The sequence below is a fragment of the Macaca fascicularis genome, chromosome 7 (genome assembly GCF_037993035.2).
Source record: "Macaca fascicularis isolate 582-1 chromosome 7, T2T-MFA8v1.1".
In the NCBI taxonomy this organism is placed as follows: domain Eukaryota; kingdom Metazoa; phylum Chordata; class Mammalia; order Primates; family Cercopithecidae; genus Macaca; species Macaca fascicularis.
Genome location: NC_088381.1, coordinates 33300686 through 33325319, shown reverse-complemented (window position 1 = coordinate 33325319; position 24634 = coordinate 33300686). Strand labels below are relative to the sequence as shown.

Here is a 24634-nt window from a genome sequence, read left to right as displayed (position 1 = left end):
ACTTCAAGAAATATCCATTGAATTTTGAATACTGTAACAGTTTTATTTCAACTTATGACCAGGAATGGAACTACATACAGGTGGTACTGAATTTCTACAAGATCCTCACTGCCATTTAAGCAACACAGATGTTTTCTTTATTCTTAATGAGTTAATCCCACTGCCATTCAAGCACAAGGAAGAAGCAGAAGATGCCCAAAGGCCTGTGTAGTTAAAGGGAGTAGAATAAGCAAAAAGCCTAGCTAATCTACAAATTTGATAATTCACCCTTGAATAGTTGAAAGTTTGATATATTTGCATTAGGAATGTGTGAATCAAGAGCACTGAAGTTCAACACATGCTGTGCTAAAATTAAAACAGTACTCAGATGGACTGAACCATGATTTATGATGTGCTTTTTTCAGTCTTTGGCATAGAATTTCCCTACTTACAAAAGAATCACAATGGAAAATACATAAAACTGTAGCTTTCCCTCTTGAGATGAATATTCTGCATATACTGATCTCTTGCTTCTTAAGTTACCATTCAATTCACTTCAACAGTCGTATAGTGAGCACCTTTCTGAGGATTCAAGGACGAATAAAACATAAACACTGTTCTTAAGTCGTTTTCTCTCAATCTAAAGGATTGAAATAAAGTCAAGGCATCAAGGTACTGGGTTGGGGAGGCATGAAATAAAGTGTGAAAGGATGTAGGGCAGACATTTGGGTCTTGTTCTTTATAGCACTTTTTTTAGTAATCACTGTTAAATTGTTCTCCTACCCAGATTGCTTCCCCTATCTTTGTCAGCTCTTAGTATTGTCAACCTATCTTGTCTTGGGTTTAATAAAATATTCATCTAATAAATATGTGTGTTAAACTCTTAACGTACAAGTAACTTTTTGGGTGTTGTCAGTGACACAAAATGATTATCTTATAGCTGCTCACAATTTTCAATATTGGTTGAAAAGACAGTCACAGGAACTAACCCCCAAACAAGTCAAATGATGATTAACTTTATCATAGGATTATAAATAGCACTCAATAGGGACAATGTGAAGTCAGAGTTTAGTGTGGAGAATCAGGTTCTTGACCAAGATTACACCACTGGTAAGCAGCAGAGCTGGGGTTTGAGACCAGGGCTACCGATCGCCAACATCAGCATTCTTTTTACTTTAAAATTGCAACACAAAATAACATCATAAACATCATTGCTTATCACAGACATAGGCAACGTTAAAATTGTTTTCAGCATTTTGTGTGGAACGTTTACTTATTATTATACTTTTGATCTATTGAGGGTCTTTTAGGGCCTTTTTCACACTCTGGTCTTCCCTTCATCTAGAGAAAAACTCCTTTCTTTAGGATGCAGTGTAAAGAAACATGGACACTGAAGTATATCACTGGTTATGTAGAGCCGGGGTCGTCAATCCCCGGGCCATGGACAAACTTTTCCCCCATCTGTGGAAAAATTAACTTCCATGAAACCGCCCCTGGTCCCAAAAAGGGTGGGGAATGCTAACATAGCGTCTTCAGTTTCCTCATCTATAAAAACCTTGCAGGGTTGTGGTAGAGATTAAATGAAATAATTAATGCAAAGTCTCTAGCATAGCATGTCACTGACGGACCACTCTGGAAAGGTGAGTCATCTTCCCTTGAATTAAGATAAAATATGCCTTTAAGTCAATCTGAGACAATACATTACAGCTGACAAGGATTGGAGGCCTATCTTGTTTACCTCCGTTGTTGCCCAGAGTGGAGCATGGAAATCCAGTGCACTGATACTCTTCTCTCAAGGTCATATTGACAAATGTAAGCAGAAGAAGTTTGATCATGTTTCTGTTTCTGTTTCTCGGGAAGTGACAACCTACTCCTAAAACATATTAAGTAACTGGTCTGGATTTGGGGGACTGTTATCAACATTTAATAGTTTCAATAATAAGATTGTGGGAAAATAATTTGACCTTCTGTAATTGTTAATGATGTTGAACAACTTTTTATTGGTTTATTGGAAATTTATATTTTTTCCAGCGATTTGTCTGTTAATGTTCTTTGTCCCTTACTTAGTAATTTTCAGGAACTCTTGATAGATTATGGAATGTAATTTTTTTTTTTTTTTTTTTTTTGATACCAAGTCTCGCTCTGTCGCCCAGGCTAGAATGCAGTGGCACAATCTCGGCTCACTGCAACCTTAGGCCTCCCAGGTTCAAGTGGTTCTCCTTTCTCCTGCCTCAGCCACCCAAGTAGCTGGGACTACGGGCATGCACCACCATGCCTGGCTAATTTTTTGTATTTCTTAGTAGAGATGGGATTTCACCATGTTGGCCAGGCTGATCTGGAACTCCTGACCTCATGTGATCCACTCACCTCTGCTTCCCAAAGTGCTAGGATTACAGGGGTGAGCCATGGCATCTGGCCTGTTGGTATATCTTTTAAATATATAGCTTATCTTCAAAAGATACACTACATATCTTTTAGTTAGTTTACGTTATCTTTTCCATACATGAATTCTAAAGTTTTATGTAGCCCAATCTGCCAAATCTGACATGCCCTGTGAAACTCTCTACAATTCAAGGCTATATATATGTCTTCCATGTCCTAGTACCATGTGTTCAAAACAGTATACTTTCTCCTCTGAATTGCCTTTTCACCTTTGTCAAAAATCTGTTGTCTATATATGTTTGCATGGTTTTATTTCTGGACTCCATCCTGTGCCAACGATTTCGTTGTCAATCTTTATGATCAATAATTGCACATTGTATTGGTTACTGTAGCTTTACGATATGTGTTGAAATCAGGTAGCATTAGCTCTCCAAATTTTTTGTTCTTTTTCAAAATTGTTTTGGCGATTGTAGATCCTTTGCATTTCCATATGAATTTTATAATCAGCCTGTCAAATTCTGCCAAAAGGCCTGCTTGAGATGGAAATGAATGTACAGCTCAAATTGGGAAGAACTGATATCTTAACCATATTGAGCCTCCTGAAGCATGAAAAAGGTATATTTCTTCATTTATTCAGATTTTCTTTAATCAGTGTCAGTAATGTTTTGTAATTTCCAGTATGCAGGATTCTTACATCTTTGGTCAGATTTATCCCTAAATATTTTCTAGTTTTTGATGTTATTATAAATGATATTGTTTTAATTTTTTTAAATTTTCACTTGTTCGTTCATGGTAAATAGAAATACAATTGATTTTTTAATATATTAATTTTGTATCCTGCATGCTTGCTAAACTCATTATTAGTTCTAGTACCTGTTTTGTAGATTCTGTAGAATTTCCTACATAGATGGTCATGTTGTTTCAAATAATGACAGTTCTACTTCTTTCTTTTCCATCTGCGTGACTTTAATTTATTTTTCTTGCTTACAACCTCCAGTTAAATGTGTAATAGAGGCGGTGAGAGCAGACATAATTGTCTTTTCCCAATTTTAGAGGAAAGCTTTCTGTTTTTACAAGTATGATGCTAGCTGGGTTTTTTTTTTTTTTAATAGATGCTGTTTATTAGATTGAAGATTCCCTTTTATATGTAGTTTGCTGAGATTTTTTTTTTTAATCAGAAACTGACGTTGGATTTTTTTTGAAGGCTTTATCCGTGTCTATTGAGACGATTATATGCTTTTCTTTTTCTTTTTTTTTTTTTTTTGAGACGGAGTCTTGCTCTGTGGCCCAGGCTGGAGTGCAGCGGGGGTATCTCAGCTCACTGCAAGCTCTGCCTCCCGGGTTTACGCCATTCTCCTGCCTCAGCCTCCCGAGTAGCTGGGACTACAGGCGCCCGCCACCACGCCTGGCTAGTTTTTTGTAATTTATTAGTAGAGACGGGGTTTCACCGTGTTAGGCAGGATGGTCTCCATCTCTTGACCTCGTGATCCACCCGCCTCGGCCTCCCAAAGTGCTGGGATTACAAGCTTGAGACACCGCGCCCGGCCGCTTTTCTTTTTAAGTTTGTGTTTATATGGTGTCTTATATCATTTTTTTGAAAGTAAAACAACTTTGAATTCCTGGGATAAAGCTAACTCAGTCATGATGTTTTATACCTTTTAAATATTGATTGATTTGCTAAATTTCGTTTAGCATTTTGCATCTATGTTCCTGAGGGATACTGGTTTGTAAATTTTTTTTTCATTATGTGTCTGTCTGGTTGTAATATCAGAGTAGTGGAGAAATCACAGAATTAGTTGGAAAGTATTTCCTCTTCAATTTTTTGGAAATTTATGAAGAATTAGAATTATTCATTAACTGTTCATTCATGAATGTAACATTCATTAAATGTTTGGTGGAATTCACGAATAAAGCCATCTGGATCAGAGTTTGGTTTGTGGGAAAGTTTTTTAACTGAAAATTTTATTTATTTAATAGATATATATTTTTTTGTTTTGTTGTTTTATTTTCGAGACACAATCTCAGGTCACTGCAACCTCTGCCTCTTGGGTTCAAGTGATGCTACTGCCTCAACCTCTCAAGTATCTGGCACTCACCATCATGCCCTGCTAATTTTTGTTTATTTTTAGTAGAGTCAGGGTTTCACTGTGTTGGCCAGTCTGGTCTTGAACTCCTGGCCTCAAGTGGTCCACCCACCTCGGCCTCCCAAAGTACTGGGATTACAGGTGTTAACCACCTGATGCCCGGCCTATCTCTTTATATTATCTTTTTTCTTCTTGAATGGGCTTTGGTAGTATGTGTCTTTCATGTGTTGGTCCTTCATCGAAATTGTTAAATATATTAGTTTGTGGTTGTTCATAATATTGCCTTATTATCCTTTTAGTATCTGTAGATATCTATATTGATGTCATCTCTCTGACTCCTGATATTGGTAATTTGTGTCCTCACTCTTTTTTCCTGATCAATTTAGAAATTTATCAATTTTATTAATCTTTGCAGGGTACCAGCTTTTAGTTTACTTTTTCTTCCCCCCAACCTTTTTTTTTTTTTTTGAGACAGAGTCTCACTCTGTCACCCAGGCTGAAGTGCAGTGGTGTAATCACAGATCACTGCAGCCTCGGCCTCTGGGGCTCAAGTGATCCTCCCACCTCAGCCTCCCAAGTAGCTGGGAACACAGGTGTGCATCATTCCATCCAGCTAATTTTAAAATTTTTAGTAGAGACAGGGTCTAGCTATGTTGCCCAGACTGGTCTCGAACTCCTGGCCTCAAGGGATCCTCCTGCCTTGGCTGCCCAAAATGCTGGGATTCCAGGCACCAGCCATCTTTCCTTTAGCTTCATTGATTGTGTCTCTGGTTTTTCTGTTTTTGATTTTGTTTTATTTCTTTGATTTCTTCTCTGATATTTATTAATTCCTTCCTTTTGCTTATTTTGGGTTTAATTTGCTTTCTGTATGACTTAAATCCTATTATGTTTATTGTAACTTGTTTTGTGGCACAAAATATTGTTTATCTGGATAAAATATCCCATTTGCACTTGAAAATAATGTGTATTCTGCTATTGTTTAGTGGACCTGTCTATACATGTCAATTAGGTCATCTTGGTTGATAATGTTTGAAAAACCTGTATCATTACTGATTTTCTGCTGACTTGATCTATGAATTATTGAGAGGGGGTATTGAAATGTTTTATTAGAATTGTTGATTTTCTATTTCTCCTTCTAGTTCTATTAATGTTTGTTTCATGTATTTTGAAGCTCTTGTATTAATTAGGTGAATAATGTTTTTAGAATGTCATATCCTTTCGGCTCATTGACCCCTTTATTAGAATGAAATGACCTTTCAAACTCTCTAGTAACAATCTTTGCTCTGAAATCTAGTTTGTTGGTCATTAATATAGCAATTTATTCTTTCTTTTGTTAATGTTAGCTTTCTTTTTCATTTTTAAAATTAACCTATTGGTGTTTTTCATATTTAAAGTATATTTTTTATAGATTGCATAATATTTTCTTGCTTTTTAATCCAATCTGATAACTTCTGTCTTTTAATTTGGTGTGTTTGGACCATTTACATTTTTGTCTTCGTATTTATATATCTTTTATTGACAAATAAAAATTGTATATATCTATGGTGAAAAACATGTTTTGAAACATGTATACATTGTGGAGTGGCTAAATCAAGCTTATTAACATATGCATGATTTCACAGTTATCTTTTTAAAATTTTTATTTTTAAAAAATTTTTGTGGATGTATGGGTAGGTGTATATATTGATGTGCTACTTGAGATGTTTTGATGTAGGCATGCAGTGTGTAATAATCACATCATGGAAAATGGGGTGTCCATCCCTCAAGCATTTATCCTTTGTGTTTCAAACAATCCAATAATACTCTTTTAGTTATTTTTAAATGTACAATTAAATTGTTTTGATTATAGTCCCTATGTTGTTCTATCAAATATTAGGTCTTATTCATTCTTTCTAACTATTTTTTTGTACCCATTAACCATACCCACCTCCCCAACACAACTCACTACCCTCCCCACCCTCTGGTAACCATTCTTGTATTCTCTAACTCCATGAATCCAATTATTTTTATTTTTAGATCTCACTTGTAAGTGAGAATATGTGATGTTTGTCTTTTTGTGCCTGGCTTATTTCACTTAACATAATGCCTTCCAGTCCCATCCATGCAGTTGCAAATGACTAGGATCTCATTCTTTTTTATGGCCAAATAGTACTCCATTATGTATAGGTACCACATTTTCTTTATCCATTCATCTATTGATGGACACTTAGGTTACTTCCCAATCTTGGCTACTGTGAACAGAGCTGCAAGAAACCTGGAAGTGAAGAAATATACTGACTTCCTTTCTTTGGGGTGTATACCCAGCAGTGGGATTGCTAGATTCTATGGTAGCTCTCTTTTTAGTTTTCTGAGGAACTGTTAAACTGTTCTCTATAGTGGTTGTATTAATTTACATTCTCACCAACAGTGTATGAAGGATCCCTTTTCTCCACATCCTATCCAGCATTTGTTATTGCCTGACTTTTACATAAAAGCCATTTCAACTAGGGTGAGATGATATCTCATTGTATTTTTTTAAAACCTTTCCTACGGTGCTGATCATTGTAGTTTTTATTTGCATTTCTCTGATGATCAATGATGTTGAGCACCTTTACATATGCTTGTTTACCATTTGTATGTCTTTTGAGAAATGTCTATTCAAATCTTTTGCCCATTTTTAATAGGATCATTAGATTTTAGTTATCTTTTTTGGGTGATAAGAACTTAAAACCTACTCTCTTAGAAATCCTCAAGTATACAATATGTTGTTATTAAATATAGTCACCATGTTCTACAATAGATCTCTTGAACCTGTTCCTCCTAAATGAAATTTTGTATCCTTTCATCAACTTTTTCCCAATATCAGCCTTCAACCCTGAATCCCTAGTAACTACCATTTTAATCTCTGCTTCTATGAGTTCAGACTTTTTTAGATTCTACATATAAGTGAGATCATACAGTACTTGTCTTTCTGTGCCTTATTTCACTTAACATAATGGTAAGGTCCTCTAGGTTTATCCATGTTGTTGTAGATGACAAGATTTGCTTCTTTTTTTTTTTTTTTTAAGGCTGAATTTCTTTAACCATTTATCTGTTGAGGGACACTTAGATTGATTTCTTTTTTTTTTTTTTTTTTTTTTTTTCAGTTGAGACGGAGTCTTGCTCTGTTTCCTGGGCTGGAGTGCAGAGGCACGATCTCGGCTCACTGCAACCTCCGACTCCCAGGTTCAAGCAGTTCTCCCACCTCAGCCTCCTCACTAGCTGGGATTACAGGTGCATGCCACCATGCCCGGCTAATTGTTGTATCTTTAGTAGAGACAAGGTTTCGCCATGTGGGCAAGGCTGTCTTGAACTCCTGACCTCAAGTGATCTGCCTGCCTCTGCCTCTCAAAATGCTGGGATTACAGGTGTGAGCCATTACGCCCGGCTCCCTAGCTTGATTTCATATCTTGGCTATTGTGAATAATGTTGCAATGAACATGGGAGTGCCAATAGCTCTTTGATATATTGATTGCATTTCCTTTGGATATATACACAGCAGTGGGATTGGATCATGCTATAGTTATATTTTTAATTTTTTGAGGAACCACTATATTGTTTTCCATAATAACTATACTGATTTATGTTCCCACAAACAGGCACAAGTGTTTCCTTTTCTTTTTCTCCATATCCTTACCAAGACTTGCTATGTTTTCTCTTTTTTGATAATAGTTATTCTAACCAGTGTGAGATAATAGAAGTATCTCATTATAGTGTTTTGTTTGTTTGGTTTTGTTTGTTTGTTTGTTTTTGAGTTTTTGAGACTGAGTCTGGCTTTGTTGCTCAGGCTGGAGTACAGTGGTGCGATCTTGGCTCACTGCAACCTCTGCCTCCTGGGTTCAAGTGATTCTCATGCCTCAGCCTCCAGAGTAGCTGGCATTACAGGTGCGTGCCACCATGCCTGGCTAATTTTTTGTATTTTTAGTAGAGATGGGGTTTCACTGTATTAGCCAGGATGGTCTCAATCTCCTGACCTTGTGATCTGCCTGCCTTGATCTCCCAAAGTGCTGGAATTACAGGTGTGAGCCACTTCGCCCAGTCCTGTTGTTCATTCTTTTATCTTTCTGTTTCATCTCATTTAATCACCATAATAACCCCACAAGACAGGAACTATTATTATCCCCATTTTTCTTTTTCTTTTTTTTTTTTTGGCGGTGGGGAATGAAGTTTCATTCTTGCCACCTAGGCTGGAGTGCAACGGCGCGATCTGCGCTCACTGCAACCTCCGCCTCCTGGGTTCAAGTGATTGTCCTGCCTCAGCCTCCCAAGTAGCTGGGATTACAGGCATGCACCACCACGCCCAGCTAATTTTTGTGTTTTTAGTGTTTTAGAGATGGAGTTTCATCATGTTGGCCAGGCTGGTCTTGAATTCCTGACCTCAGGTGATCAGCCCACCTCAGCCTCCCAAAGTGTTGGGATTACAGGTGTGAACCACCATGCCCAGCCTCATTGTAGTTTTAATTCACATTCCCTGATGATGAGTGGGTTGACTATTTTTCCATATACCTGTTGGCCATTTGTATGTCTTCTTTTGAGAAATGTCTATCCAGGTTCTTTGCTCATTTTAAAATCAGGTTGTCTTCTCACTGTTGACTTGTTTGAGTTCCTTATATATTTTTGATATTGACCCTGTATCAGAAGTGTTGTTTACACATATTTTCTCCCACTCTGTCGGTCATCTTTTTACTCTGTTGATTGTTTCTTTTGCTGTGCAGCAGCTTTTTAGTTTGATGTAATTCTATTAGGGTTTCCAGTATGACTGGGGGAATAGTGTATTATGTATTCTTTTGTGTCTGGTCTGCTCTTCTCTCCACTCAACATTGTATCTGTAAGATTTATTTGTGTTGTTTTATGTATCAGGAGTTTGTTACTTATTGATTGATATCTAACATTCCAATATGTAAACAAACTACATTTATTTACCAATTTTATTATTGATGGACATTTAGATTGTTTGGGGTTACTATGAATAAAATTGCCGTGGACATTTACGTAGGAGTGGTTTGATAGGTATATGACAGTACTATGCACTAGATGCTGTGAGAGCGCAGATGGATGTTTCTGGGGAAAGTGAAGCTTGAGCTGAGTTTTTAGGGGCGTAAGAGGTGACTGATGGGAAAGTAAAGGAGAGGTTTCTAGACAGGAAGAAGAGTCATAAGCAAAAAGGAAGAGAATCAGTAATAAATTATAAGAAAGGAGGCAGAAAAGAGACCAAAGTGGTACGTGGACATTGTTATGATAAATTAAAGAGCTCAAACTTCACCCCAAGGAATTTCAAACATGGTAAGATTTTCTTTCAATAAAAGTATCTCTGATCACAGCATGGAAAATGGATTGGAGAAGGGTGGAACTGGAGACTGGGAGACCTGTTAGGAAGTTTTGGTGAGGGGCTTTCCAAACCAGATAACAAAACATTATGTTATAAAGTTACAACAGTTAAGTCACCATGGTAGTCTACCAAAAAAAAGATAGATTTGAATGTAAAATTTGTGTATGGTAAAAATAACACAATGCTACTGAACAAATAATAAACTAGGGAGAAAATATTTCAATATATATAGTAGACAAATTGTAACTATATTAATAATTCCCTAAGATAAATAAGAAAAGAGCAAAAAATCTAATAGGAAAATAGGTAAGGAATACAAAGGGGCAATCTACAGATGAAATACAAATGGACAATCATGAGAAAATGTTAAACTACTGCCTAAGTGATTATGTCTAAAATTAAAATAATGAGAAAAAATTTACATCTCAGAGTAGCAAAAGGTAAGAATATTTATGATATCAAATGCTGGCTTGAGAATAGGGAAACACATGTTTAAAATATAAATTGGATGGCCGAGTGTGATGGCTCACGCCTATAATCCCAGCACTTTGGGAAGCCGAGGCAGGTGGATCACCTGAAGTCAGGAGTCCAAGACCAGCCTGGTCAACGTGGTGAAACCCCATCTCTACTAAAAATACAAAATTAGCCAGGCCTGGTTTGCCTGTAATCCCAGCTACTTGAGAGGCTGAGACAGAAGAATCGCTTGAACCCGGGAGGTGGAGGTTGCAGTGAACCAAGATTCCACCATTGCACTCCAGCCTGGGCAACAAGAGTGAAACTCTGTCTCTAAAAAAAAAAAAAAAAAAAAAAAAATTGGTGCAATCATTTGGAAAGCAACTGGCACGTATCTTTTGACCTTGAACACGTTACAGGAAATATTTGAAATATTTACACAGAAATTTTCCCAGAAATATTTTCACTATAAAACAAAGATATACTTCCAATGATATTCATTTGAATGTTGCTTATAATAGTAAAAGCATGGGATAATCTAAGTAGGGTTTTGAGAAGCTGTGTTACATCTATACGGTGGAACACTCTTCCTATTTTTTTAAAAATTAAGCATATATATATATATTTCAAGAACAGAAAGGTATCGACAGTATGCTATTGGGTGAAAAAGGTCAAGTTCTAGAAAATAATGGAAGGTATGATGTTATTTTTACAAACATTTGTTAAATGTAGTATATGTCAGAAACTGGGCCATTAACTAGTGATCCAGAAAAGAACAAGATAGAAAAAGTTCTGGCAATTGTGGAGTTAAAAAATTGTCAATAGGTTAAAAATCATTAACCCCTGGGGAATGCAAATGACAGAAGTGAGAGGGGGAAGGATGTTTACTTTTTCCTTTATTTACATATTTGGATTATTACATTTTTGTCAATAAGCAACTTTTGCTTTTGTAATTTAAAAACTAAGCCTTAAAAGAAGTCAGTTATACTATTTTTATCAAATATTTAAAGCAGTGGTAAAACCAATTAACATTCTTGAAAGTGTGAAGAAATGGATGCTCTTATACTCTGTTTTAGAGAGCTTTCATTTGCATATACATTTTGGATTGCAACTTGGTAATATATATTTTTTAAAACCTTAAAAATTTGCTTTGATACAAAAATTTTCTAGGAATTTATCTTGGGGAAAAATTTAAAAGTATGAAAAAATCTACAAATATGTTCATTGCAGCTTTCTTTATAACAGTGTAAAATTGGCAACAACTTAAATATCCTTCAACATGGGATTGCTTAATTAAATCATGGTACAAACGTAAAATTTAAAATGACTGTTGGCAGCATGTCGGTTGCCACCCTAACCGTCATTTTCCTTTTCTCCCTTGCTAACAGAATTGCCATTTTTTGAAGATATTGAGTGGCAAGATGATCAAGGAAGACGGGTGCAGTTCAGGTAGTGAATTGTGATTGATGATGGTCACCTTACACCCACGTATTTGGTTTAGGAGTTGACAGATGGTCTATTTCCGGTCAGTGAGATATCAAAGTAGTTATTTATGGAGTTTTTTGGAAGTATGCATTATATTTAAGAGGTGTATGAAGAGAAAACTGTTTATTTTCACCTTCTTTGGATATTTTGTGTGAAGATGTAAGAATGTGATGCTTGGAGCTATGTAGCTATCTGAGGCTCTTGAGAGAAAGCCATGAGTCACAGAGAAACCACCCAAAGCCTTCACTGTTGAATGGTCATGACCAGTTTTGAAACTGTCTAATTCCAGACTTTTTAATTATTAATTTTTTTTGGTTGAGCATCAACATTACTTACAAGTAAAATTGACCTGATTGATAAAGCTCTATACGCAGTGAAAAGATGTACAACTCTGGAATTAGCTTATGTTGAAATCATGGGTAGCTCTTACTAGTGCTACTCACCATTACACCATGAACTATTTACATAAATTATCAAAGCCTTAGTTTTCCCATCTGTAAAATGGAAATAATATAGTTTCTATCTTATAAGGAAGTTTTTAATGTCAGTGACAAATCTTTATGTATATATATAGAGAGTTTAGCAGAGTGACTTTAGTGAAGCTCAGTATTAACTATTGTTAATAAAGTAACAATATTAATCTATACTGATATAGAGGGTATACATGTAATATTAAGTGCTGAAAGCATCATTATGTACAGCAGTTACCATTTTATAAAAATAAATATATATCCCTAGAAAAATTCTAGAAATGCATACCAATTAAGGTATTATTAATAATAATGCTTATCTTTGGGTATTAGGATTACTGATACTTTTAATTCTGTTCTTTTTATTTTTCTAAATGTTCTGGAATTTTTAAAGTAAGCATATATTATACACATACATATATATATACACACACACACACATATATGTTTTAAAGCAGTTAAATTTGGTGGGTGGTATGAAGAGGCAGAAAGAATGGAAAAACCTGCAGAGAATATTCAGAAGGAGTGAGGAATAGGGAGTGAGAACAGGTGCAGAAGCAAAGGGAGGAACTGATTTTAGGAAAGGGGTAATCAACATTATGGAGTGCTTCTGGAGAGTGACAAGTCAGATAAAGATTGAAAAGCATTCACTGAGTTTCGTCTTACGGAGACCAGTGGTTACCTTAGAGAGAACTGTGTCAACTAAGAAACCAGAGTGCAGTGAAAATGAGAAGTAAATGCTCAATTAAGAAAGGAGTTGAAAAACGACTAAATGGCAAAAGTAAATGTATATTAATCTTTCAATAAGCTGGACTGTGAAGAAGAAAGAGAGGGAGTGTTTCAGGAAAAATCCAGCAAAGAAGAGATTTAAGCTACAGAATGGGAGAGAGAGTAGTTAGGGCAGGGGTCCCAAAGAGGCAGAAGAAAATGGTATCCAGTTGTATTTGTGTAGGAAAAAATCTTTCAGTGAGAATTTTCATCACTTCATTTAGTGGTGTTTTTCGCTCCTTTAATGGTGTATTTTGAGGGACAGAATTTCATAATTTTAATGTAAAATATTTTTCATTATTGTCAGTGATTTTATGTCTTATTGTAAAAATAATTTCTTATCCCAAGGTCATAAAGATGCTCGCCTATATTCTCTTCTAAAAATGTTTAAAATTTGCATTTAAGTCCATAGTTCATCTTCAATTGATTTTTGTTTATGGCATGAGGTAGACATCTTATTTCATCAAAAAACGATAGCCAATTATCTCAGGTTTGTTACTTTTATCCATTGGTATTTGGTGGTACCTCTGCCATGCACAATAGTGATTTGTAAGAGCTAAGTGTTAGCATCTCTCCCCAACTGTGCATTCCCTGAAGTCATACTGGTACCTTGAAAGCAGGCAAGTTTTAGTATTTACACATGGAAATCAGCAGGCAACTACAAACAAGGCTGTTTTGGCTGGGAAGCTGGCTAGTTCGTGATGAATGGCTTTTGCAAAAAGAATCTAGATTCTAGAATCTAGATGCTAGATTTGAATTGCTAATATTTTGGTAGATTTAGCATAGATTGTTGCATCTATGTTCATGAGTGAGATTAATCTGAAATTTTTTTTCTTGTAATACTTTCGCTTGGCTTTTGAATGGAAATTGTGCTATCATTGTAAATTAACTGGGAATTGCTTTTTTTCTTTCTATTCTCCGGAAAAGTTTGATTAAAACTGAAATTAACTCTTTCCAGTAGAACTTATCGGTAAAATCATTTTGGGCCTGCTATGGGGGGTGTGTGTGTGTGTGTGTGCATGTGTGTGTGTGTGTGCGTGCATGCGCACACGTGTATGTGCATGCATGCACATGCCTGTGAAAAGATTTAGGGTACTGACACAATTTCTTTTTCTTTTTTTTTGAGACAGAGTCTCATTCTGTCACCCAGGCTGGGGTGCAGATTCGCCATCTCAGCTCACTGCAACCTCCACCTTTTGGGTTCAAGTGATTCTCGTGCCTCAGCCTCCCAAGTAGCTGGAACTATAGACCCCCGCCACCATGCCTGGCTAATTTGTGTATTTTTAGTAGAGATGAGGTTTCACCTTGTTGGCCAGGCTGGTCTCGAACTACTGACCTCAAGTGATCCACCTGCCTCGGCGGTGCCAGGATTACAGGCCTGAGCCACAGTGCCTGGGCAACAATTTCAATATTGGTTGTAAGACCATTCATGTTTTCCTATTTTTATTTCATTTTTTTTTCTGTTGTTTTTCTGGAGTCCATTTTCTAAGAAGTTGTCCTTCTTACTCAAGTTATCAAATCTATTGGCATAAAGATTTTCTTAACATTCCTGTGTTAGCTTTTTAATTATGCTTGATCTGTAGTTTTTAAAAAATTTTCAGTATTTTAATATGTGTCTCCCTTTTTATTGATCAACCTTGCCAGAGGTTTGCCAATTTTGTTGGCATTTCAAAAACAACCTTTTTCTTTGTTGATGCTCTTTGGTGTGTATTTGTTTTCCGTTTCTTTAATTTATGTTTTGATTATTTTCTCACTTTTAATATCTTGTTCTGTTGCCCTTTGTCTAATGTTAAAAGTCTGGCCGGATGCAGTGGTTCACTGCACAGTGGCTCACTGCCAGACCTAACTTTTAACATTAGAAAAAGAGCATTTTTGGAAGCCAAGTTGAGAGGATAGTTTGAGGCCAGGAGTTTGAGATCAGCCTGGCCAACATAGTGAGACCCCTGTCTGTACAAAATAAATAAAATTAAGTCTTATTACTTTTTAACCTTTTCTTTTTTCTGAAATTTGGCTATATATTTTCTCCTAGCACTACAAGTTTTGATCTGTACTATTTTTGTTATAATTTAGGTCAATTTTTTAAACTTCCATCATATTTTTCTTTATTCCATGAATAATTGCTAAATATATAACTTTTTGAATATTTTAAAAATTTATTTATTGTGACTGTTATACTGTATATAATACTGATGCATCAACATTTATCAAGACTTGCTTTATCTCCTAACACATGGTCCATTTTCATAAACACTACATGTGTATTTAGAAGGTTACAGTTTTTGCAGTTGCTGGGTACAATGTTCTATATATTTCTATTAAATGAAACTGTTCATATATTCCTTATCCTTACAAGTTTTAAAAATCTGTTTTACTGTTAATTATTAAGAGAGTTTCTTAAAATCTGTTATCTTGATGGTAGATTTGTCAATTTCTCCTTGTGATTTTGTCAATATTTGATTTATACTAAAGGTGAGTTACTATTTGAATAAGTTTTTCTCAACATTTTATTGACTTCTACATGAAACTGACCTCTACATTAAACTTGAAATAATAGTTCAGTGAACATTTATATATCTTTTGCCTAGATTTACGAACCACTAACCTTTGCCACATTGCTTTCTCTATTTCTGTATGTGTATGGATGAATATATATGTATATATTTTTTAACATAGAGGTGAAATTGACATAAAATTAACAATTTGGAGTGCACAATTCAGTGGCATTTAGAACATTCACAATGTTGTGCAACCACCACCTCTATTTCTAAAACATTTTCATCACCTCAGGAAAAGCCTTATATCTACTGAGCAGTCACTTCCTACTCCCCCAACCAACTCTTGGGAACCACCCATCAATATATCTCTATGGATTTACCTATTCTAGGTTGTCCATGTAATATGGGATCTTTCTATTTGGCTTCTTCATTTAGCATAATCTTTTGAAGTTCAAGCACGTTGTAGCATGTATCAGTACTTCATCTCTTCGTAAGACTGAGTAATATTCCATTATATGTATGTACATTTTGTTTATGTATTCATCTGTTAATGGACATTTGGACCATTTCTATTAATACCTTTTGGCTATCGTGAATAATGCTGCTATAAACATTTGTGTAAAAGCATCTGTTTGACCTTCTGTTTTCAGATCTTTTGGGTATATAGTTAGGAGTGGAATTGCTGGCCATATGGTAATTATATGTTTAACTTTTTGAAAAAATCGTTATCTGTTTCTACTGTGGCTGCATCATTTTACATTCCCACTAGCAATTTGTGAGAGTTCTAATTTCTCCACATCTTACCAATACTTGTTATTTTCCAGTGATGACAATGATGATTATTACTATTATGGCTCACCTAGTAGGTATGGAGTAGTATCTCATTGTGGGTTTGATTTGCGTTTCTCTAGTGACTAATGATGGGGAACAATTTTTCATGTGCTTGTTGACAATTTGTATAATCTTTTTCGGAGAAATAGCTATCAAGAACTTTGCTCATTTTTAAATTGGGTTGTCTTTTTGTTATTGAATTGTTAAAATTCTTTAAATATATTATGGACAGTAAACTCTCTCTTTTTTTTTTTTTTTTTTTGAGACAGAGTCTCGCTCTGTTACCCAGGCTGGAGTACAGTGGCACGATCTTGGCTCACTGCAACCTCCACCTCCCAGGTTCAAGCAATTCTTCTGCCTCAGCCTCCTGAGTAGCTGGGATTACAGGCATGTGCCACCACGCCCAGCTAATTTTTAGTAGAGACGGGGTTTCACCGTCTCTACTAAATATTGGCCAGGCTGGTCTCAAACTCCTGACCTTGTGATTTGCTGGCCTCGGCCTCACAAAGTGCTGGAATTACAGGCGTGAGCCACCACACCTGGCCTCTGGACACTAGACTCTTATCACATATATGATTTGCAAGTATTTTCTCCCTTGTATCAGTTGTCTTTTCATTTAATAATGGCCTTTGATGTATGAATGTTTTTCATTTTGATAAAATCAAGTTTATCTATTTTGTTGTCTGTTGCTCACGCTTTTGATAGCATATCTAAGAATCCACTGCTCAAGGACATGAAAATTTACCCCTATATTTTCCGCTAAGAGTTTTATAGTTTTCATTCTTACATTGAGGTCTTTGATCCATTTTGAGTTAATTTTTCTATGTGCTGTGATGTAGGGGGTGCCTGTTTATTCTTTTGCATGTGATATTCAGTTGTCCCAGAACCATTTGTTAAAGAGACTATTCGTTCCCCATTGAATGGTCTTGGCATTCTTGTTGAAAATCAATTGGCCATAGATGTATGGATTTACTTATGGACTCTCAATTTTACTCCATGGTTCTACAGGTTTATCCTTATGCCAGTATCACCTTGTTTTGATTACTTTAGATTTGTATAAGTTTTAAACCAGGAAGTGTGTGACTTCCAGCTTTGTTATTCTTTTTTCTTTTTGAGATGGAGTCTCGCTTCATCACCCAGGCTGAAGTGCAGTGGCACGATCTTGGCTCACTGCAACCTCTGCCTCCTGGGTTCAAGTGATTCTCCTGCTTCAGCCTCCCCAGTAGCTGAGATTACAGGCGCCTGCCACCAGGCTGGCTAATTTTTGTATTTTAGTAGAGACGAGTTTTCACCATGTTGGCCAGGCTAGTCTCAAACTCCTGACCTCAAGCGATCTACCCACCTTGGCCTCCCAAAGTGCTGGGATTACAGGCCTGAGCCACCACGCCTGGCCTGTAATTCTTTTTCAAGATTGTTTTGGCCCCTTGTAGCTATATGAATTTGAGAATTGGCTTTTACATTTTTGTGAAAAGGCCATTGGAATTTTGACAGGAACTATGTTATCTCTGTAGATTTGGATAGTATTGCCATCTTTAGTTTTCCAATCCGCCAACACAAGGTGTGTTTCTATTTATTTAGCTCCTCTTTAATTTCTTTCAGCAATGTTTCAGTGTAGATGCCTTTCACTTCCTTGTTTAAATTTATCATGAGGTATTTTTGTCTTTTGGATGTTATTATAGTGGAATTGTATTCTCACTTTCTTTTTCAGATTGTTTAGTGCTTCTGTATAGCAACGGAACTGATTTTTGAGTATTGTATTACACCTGCAATTTGGATGAATTCACTTATTAGCTCTATTATTTCTTCTGTGGATTTTTTTTTTGAGACTGAGTCTTGCTTGTCACCCAGGCTGGAGTGCAGTGGTACGATCTCGGCTCACTGCAAGCTCTGCCTCTTGGGTTCACGCCGTTCTCCTGCCTCAGCCTCCCGAGTAGCTGGGACTACAGGTGCCTGCCACCACGCCCGGCTAATTTTTTGCATTTTTGTAGAGACGGGGTTTCACCATGTCAGCCAGAATGGTCTCGATCTCCTGACCTTGTGATCCGCCTGCTTTGGCCTCCCAAAGTGCTGGGATTACAGACGTGAGCCACCGCACCCAGCCTTTTCTGTGGATTTTTTGATATTTTCCATATAATAAGGTCATCTGCAAAAAGGAATAGTTTTACTTTTTCTTTTTAATCTATATTCCTTTTACTTTTTTCTTGCCTAATTTCTCTAGCTAGAACTTCCAGTAAAATGTTAAATTGTACCTGTGAAAGTGGACATACTTGTCTTATTCCTGATCTTGGGAGAAAAGCTTTCAGTCTTTCACTATTGAGTACAGTATTAGCTGTGGGTTATTCATAAATGCCCTTTATTATGTTAAGGAAGTTCCTTCCTATTTTTAGTTTTCTGGGTGTTTTTGCTCATGAAATAGTATTGAATTTTGTCGAATGCTTTTCTGCATCAATTGAGATAATAATATCGTTTTTCCTTCATTCTATTAATGTGATATGTTACATTGATCGATTTTTGTATGTTGAATCATCCTTATATTCTGTAGATTCCTGGTATAAAACCCATGTGGTCACACTGTGTAATCTTTTAATATGCTGTTGAATTTCATTTGCTAGTATTTTGTTGAGGAGTTTTGCAACTATATTCATATATGCTGAGTATATTGCATATTCTCCTGTGGTTTCTTTATTTGGCTTAGGTGTCAGGGCAATGCTGGTTTCATAGAATGAGTAGAAAGCATTCCTTTCTCTTCTTTAGGAAGACTTTGAGAAGGATTGATGTTAATTCTTTATATGTTTGGTATAATTCACCAGCGAAGTCATCTGGTCCTGGAGTTTTCTTTGTTGGGAGTTTTATTATTATTATTACTGATGTAATCTCTCTCTCTCTTTTATTTTTTGAGTCCTGCTCTGTCACCCAGGCTGAAGTGCAGTGGCACAATCTTGGCTCACTGCAACCTTTGCCTCCTGGGTTCAAGCAATCCTCCTGCCTCAGCCTCCTGAATAGCTGAGACTACAGCTGCGTGCCACCATGCCGAGCTAATTTTTTGTAGAGGCAGGGCTTCACCATGTTACCCAGGCTGGTCTTAAGCTTTCCTTCTGCCTCAGCCTCCCAAAGTGCTAGGATTACAGGTGTGAGCCACTGCGCCCTTTTAAATGTAAATGGTTGTTGCTTGATGTTCCCTCTGACCCCTGCTTTTTGCTGTATCCCATTGGTTCTGGTATGTTGTTTTCATTTTTATTTATATCTAAGTATTCTCCAATTTCCGTTGTGATTTCTCCTTTGATCTATTCATTGTTTAAGAGTGTTTTTAAATTTCCCATATTGGTGAATTTTCACAAATTTGTTATTTGTGAATAAAAATAGTTTTCCTTTTGTTAATTGATTTTTAGGTGCATCCCATTGTGGTCAGAGAATATACTTCCTTTGATTTCAATTTTTAATAATTTATTGAGACTGTTATGTGGCCTAATATATGATCTCTCCTGTAGAATGTTCTATGTGCATTTGAGAAGATTGTTTATTGTGTTGTTGGATAGAGAGTTTTATCTATATCTGTCAGGTCTGGTTTATATAGGTCTAGTTGGTCTAGGTCAGTGCTATTCAATCTTTTGACTTTCCTGGACCACATAGGAAGAACAATTGTCTTGGGCCACACATGAAATACGCTAACACTAACCATAGCCGATGAGCTAAAAAAAAAAAAAAAAAAAGAAATCACACACAAAAAATCATGTCTTAAGAAAGTTTACAGTTTTGTATTGGGCCACATCCAAAGTCATCCTGGGCTGCATACAGCCTGTGGGACTGCAGGTTGGAAAAGCTTGGTCTAGGTTGTTCAGATCTTTTATTTTCTTACCGATATTCTGTCTGGATGTTCTAACCCTTATTGAGAGTAGGGTATTGAAGTTTCCAAATAATATTGTAGAGTTCTCTATTTCTCTCTTCAATTCTGTCAGTATTTGTTTCATATATTTTTGAGTTGTTTTGTTTGGTGCAAATATGTGTATAATTTTTATATCTTGTTGATAAATTGACCCTTTTATCAATACATAATCACCTTCTTTTTCTCTTGTAGCAGTTTTTGGCTTTAAGTCTAAAGTATAACCATTCCTACTCTTTTTTGATTACTATTTGCATGGAATATCTTTTTCACTCTGTATTAATTTCCTAGGGGCACTGTAACAAAGTATTGCAAATAGGGTGCCTGAAAACAACACAAATATATCTCTTACAGTTCTGGATGCCTAAAATTATAAATCAAAGTGTTGACAGGATTATGCTGTTTCTGAAGCCTCTATGGCAGGATCCTTTCTTGCCTCTTCCAGCTTCTGGTAGTCCCAGGAATTCCTTGGCTGATAGCTACATAACTTCAATCTCTGCCTCCTTCTTCACATGTCTTTCTTCCTGTGTCTCTTCTCCTCTTCTCTCTCTCTCTCTCTCTTTTTTTCTTTTTTCTAAAATCTTGTTTTTATTTTATTTTATTTTTTTTAGAGACAGGGTCTCACTGTGTTGCCCAGGCTGGAGTGCAGTGATGCAATCATGGCTCACTGCAGCCTCAACCTCCTGGGCACAAACAATCCTCCCACCTGAGCCTCCCAAGCAGTTGGAAATACAGGTACATGCCACCACACTTGGCTAATTGTGTGTGTGTGTGTGTGTGTGTGTGTGTGTCTGTGTGCATGTAGAGACAGGGTCTTACTATGTTGCCCAGGCTGGTTTCGAACTCCTGGCCTCAAGTGATCCTCCTGCTGTGGCCTCCCAAAGTGCTGGGATCACAAGTGTGAGGCACTATGCCCAGCCTTCTCCTCCTGTTATAAGCACACCAGTCATACTGATTTAGGGCCCATCCTAATGACCTCATCTTAATTCGATTATGTGTGCAAAGACCCTATTTCCAAATAAGGTCACATTGACAGGTGCTGGCTGTTAGGACTTTAATATATCTTTTAGAGGAACATAATTTAACCCACATACCATCCTTTCACTCAAATGATTTGTGTCTTTGGATCAGTCACTTGTGGATAGCATACAGTTGCATCACTTTTAAAAACACACTGTGCTGGGGCCGGGCACAGTGGCTTACACCTGTAATCCCAGCACTTTGGGAGGTAGAAGTGGGCGGATCACGAGGTCAAGAGAGCGAAACAATCTTGGCCAACATGATGAAACCCCATCTCTACTAAATATACAAAAATTAGCTGGGTGCGGTGGTGTGCTCCTGTAGTCCCAGCTACTCAGGAGGCTGAGGCCGGAGAATTGCTTGAACCCGGGAGGCAGAGGTTGCAGTGAGCCAAGATCGTGCCACTGCACTCCAGCCTGGTGACAGAGCGAGCCTCCATCTCACAAAACTAACAAACAAACAAACAATAAACCAAAAACACATCATGCTAATTTTTCTGCCTTTTGATTTGAAAGTTTAATCTATTTACATAAAGTAATAACTGATAAGAAAGTACTACTTATGCCATTTTGCTCTTTGTTTTCTGTATGTCTTTTAAAAAAATTCCTAACCTTTGTGTAAATACTACCAGAGTAAAGACTTTTCTAAAATGTCAAAAAAACAACAGATGTTGGTGAGGATGCAGAGAAAAGGGAAACTCATACACTGCTGGTGGGAATGCAAACCAGTACAACTTCCATGGAAAACAATATGGAGGCTCTCAAAGAACTAAAAGCAGAACCATCATTCCATCCAGCAATCCCACCACTGGTTATCTACCCAAAGGCAAATAAGTCATTGTATCAAAGAGACACCTGCACCCATATGTTTATCACTGCACCATTCCCAATAGCAAAGATATGGAATCAACCTAAGTGTCTATCCACAGATGATTGGACAAAGAAAATATGGTATATGTATACCATGGAATACTACTCAGCCATTAAGAAAAAGAATGAAATCATGTTTTTTGTAGCAACATGGTTGGAACTGGAGGCCATTATCTTAAGTGAAATAACTCTGAAATGGAAAGTTAAATACCTCATGTTCTCACCCATAAGTGGGAGCCAAACAATGTGTACACATGGACATCAAGTGTGGAACAATAGACACTGGAGACTTGGAAGGTAGGAGGGTTTGAGGGGGCTGAGAAATGAGAAACTACCTTTCAGGGACAATTGTAGACTATCTGGGTGATGGGGACACTGAAAGCCCAGACTTCACCACTACATGGTACGTTCATGAAACAAAACTGCACTTGTACCCCCTAAATCTACAAAAATTAAAAAAAAAATACTTTTCTAAAAGAACTTTTAAAGACACCTGGTTTAATCAAGTACAATTTAGTTAACTATGCAGTTTTAGCGTACTCTAATTAAGTATTATAATTCATAATAATAGCAAAAATATACACGATACCTAGAGTTAACAGTGTTCACTCTAAATGTTTGGTCATGATACCATTATGAAGGCTTCAAAAAGTAAAATTTATCATATGCTTTATTCTAAATTCCATATTTTTCTATCAGCTCTTCTGCTTTAGAAATAAAGGCACTCATTATATCTTCCTTTAATAATCCTTTTTGGAGGTTCTGTGCTTCCCATTTGGCCTTGCCTTTTAATTCTAGCATTTCTGGACACTCAATAGTAATGTTTCCAATTTACAGCTTGTTTCTAAAACCCATAGAGTTCTTTCAGTTCTTCATCATCTGGTCTTGTTTTCAGCTTCCTCACATCTTCCGTGATCATGTCAAAATCAGCCTGCAGGGACACGGTAGCTGGCTGGGCTGTTGCTGCTCTCCAGGCACTCCTTCTGTATGTCTTAGGCCTTTTTTGTTCCTCATTTCCTCCATTACTGCCTTCTTTTGTCTTGCATTGATTTTTTTTTTTGTAGTGTACCATTTAATACCCTTCTAATTTTCTTGACCTTTTTTAGAGACAGGGTCTTGCTCTGTTGCCCAGGCTGCAGTGCAGTGGCATGATCATGGCTTACTGCAGCCTCAAACTCCTCTAATTTTCTTATCAGTATGTTAAAAAAATTTTTAAGTAGTTACCACAGAGGTTACAATTAACATCATAAATTTATACCAACCTAGTTTAAGCTGATCCCAATTTAGCTTTAATAGCATACAAAAATCTCTGCTCTATACAGCTCTGCCCATACTTTATGTTGTGATTGTCACAAATTATATCTTTATATGTTGTGTGTCCATTAACAAAAATATATAAGATTTTTTTCTTACTTTTTTTGTTATTTAAGCACCAAGCACAGGAGAAGCAAGGATACAAGAATTTTTATGTATTTATCTCTTAAATCACGTGGGAAATAAAAAAAGGAGTTATAAACTAAAAATACAGGAACACTGAGTTTTATATTTATTTATATACTTACCTTTACTGGAGTTCTTTATATGGCTTCTTGATATGGCTTCCAGTTTCTGTCTTCATTTCAGCCTAAAGGAATCTCATTTAGTATATTTTTGTAGAGCAGTTTCACTGGGAATAAACTTTCTTAGCTTTTGTTTATCTGGAAATGTCTTAATTTCTCTCTCCTGTTTGAAGGACAGTTTTGTGTTTCTGGATTCTTGGTTTACTAAAAGAAAAAGAGAAGTGGGGAGAGGAGGAAAGGGCCAGGGAGAGAGAGAGGGAGAGAGAAAGAAAAGGTAGAAAAGGAAGAAAAGATGTCTCTTAGTCGGCTTTGTATTGGAACGCTCCTTCAGTGTTTAGACAAGCCGTTTATAGCTCTGCCTTCGCCTTCGCTTCCTGCTTGCACTGAACCTAGAGATCAGCCAGGAGTGGAAGCTAATCTTCCACATAGATCTTCTCAGGTCTTTTCCAGCGTGTGTTCTACCTTGGGTATGCACATGGCTTTCTAAGTTCCCCAATATATGTGGACACTTTTGAATGCCTAATTTTTCAAAGAAACTCTCTCCCTGTCTTTGCCTTCCAGGCTTTCAGCATATCTATAGTTTGCCTCAAGTGTAATTTTTTGTCCCAGGTGTAGCATGTTGTTTATTGGTCTTATAATGTTTGCAAGGAATGCTCTTTGCATAGCCACTTTTCTTCCATGAGTAAGTCTGAGTTAGGTGAAACAAAGGCAAGCTCCTTGTGTCAGTCCTTCAGGTAACCTTCAGACAGGTTAGAAAAGACAAACATGATTCTTTGTGAATACGATCTGCTCTTTTATCTCTGGAGCCAGAGTGAAGGGTCCAACACTGGCTGCTGTCTTCAAGATTTTCACTTAGTCTGGGAGAAAGGTGGAGCAAAGGTAAGTGAAAATTGAGCAAAGCTTTCTGGCATTTTTAATGTTTGTTTCTTGATTTGGTGTTCAGTTTTTTGCTGTAAACCTTTGACTGTTTTCCAGAGTTTTGATAAAGTTGATTGCTACAATTTTGCTCAAT

General features: G+C 36.7%; 1 pseudogene; it reads right to left on the bottom strand.

Annotated features, from left to right (window-relative positions):
- Positions 1-22637: 22637 nt before the first annotated feature.
- LOC107130140 (acyl-CoA-binding domain-containing protein 7 pseudogene) lies at positions 22638-23135 on the bottom strand (annotated as a pseudogene).
- Positions 23136-24634: the final 1499 nt, after the last annotated feature.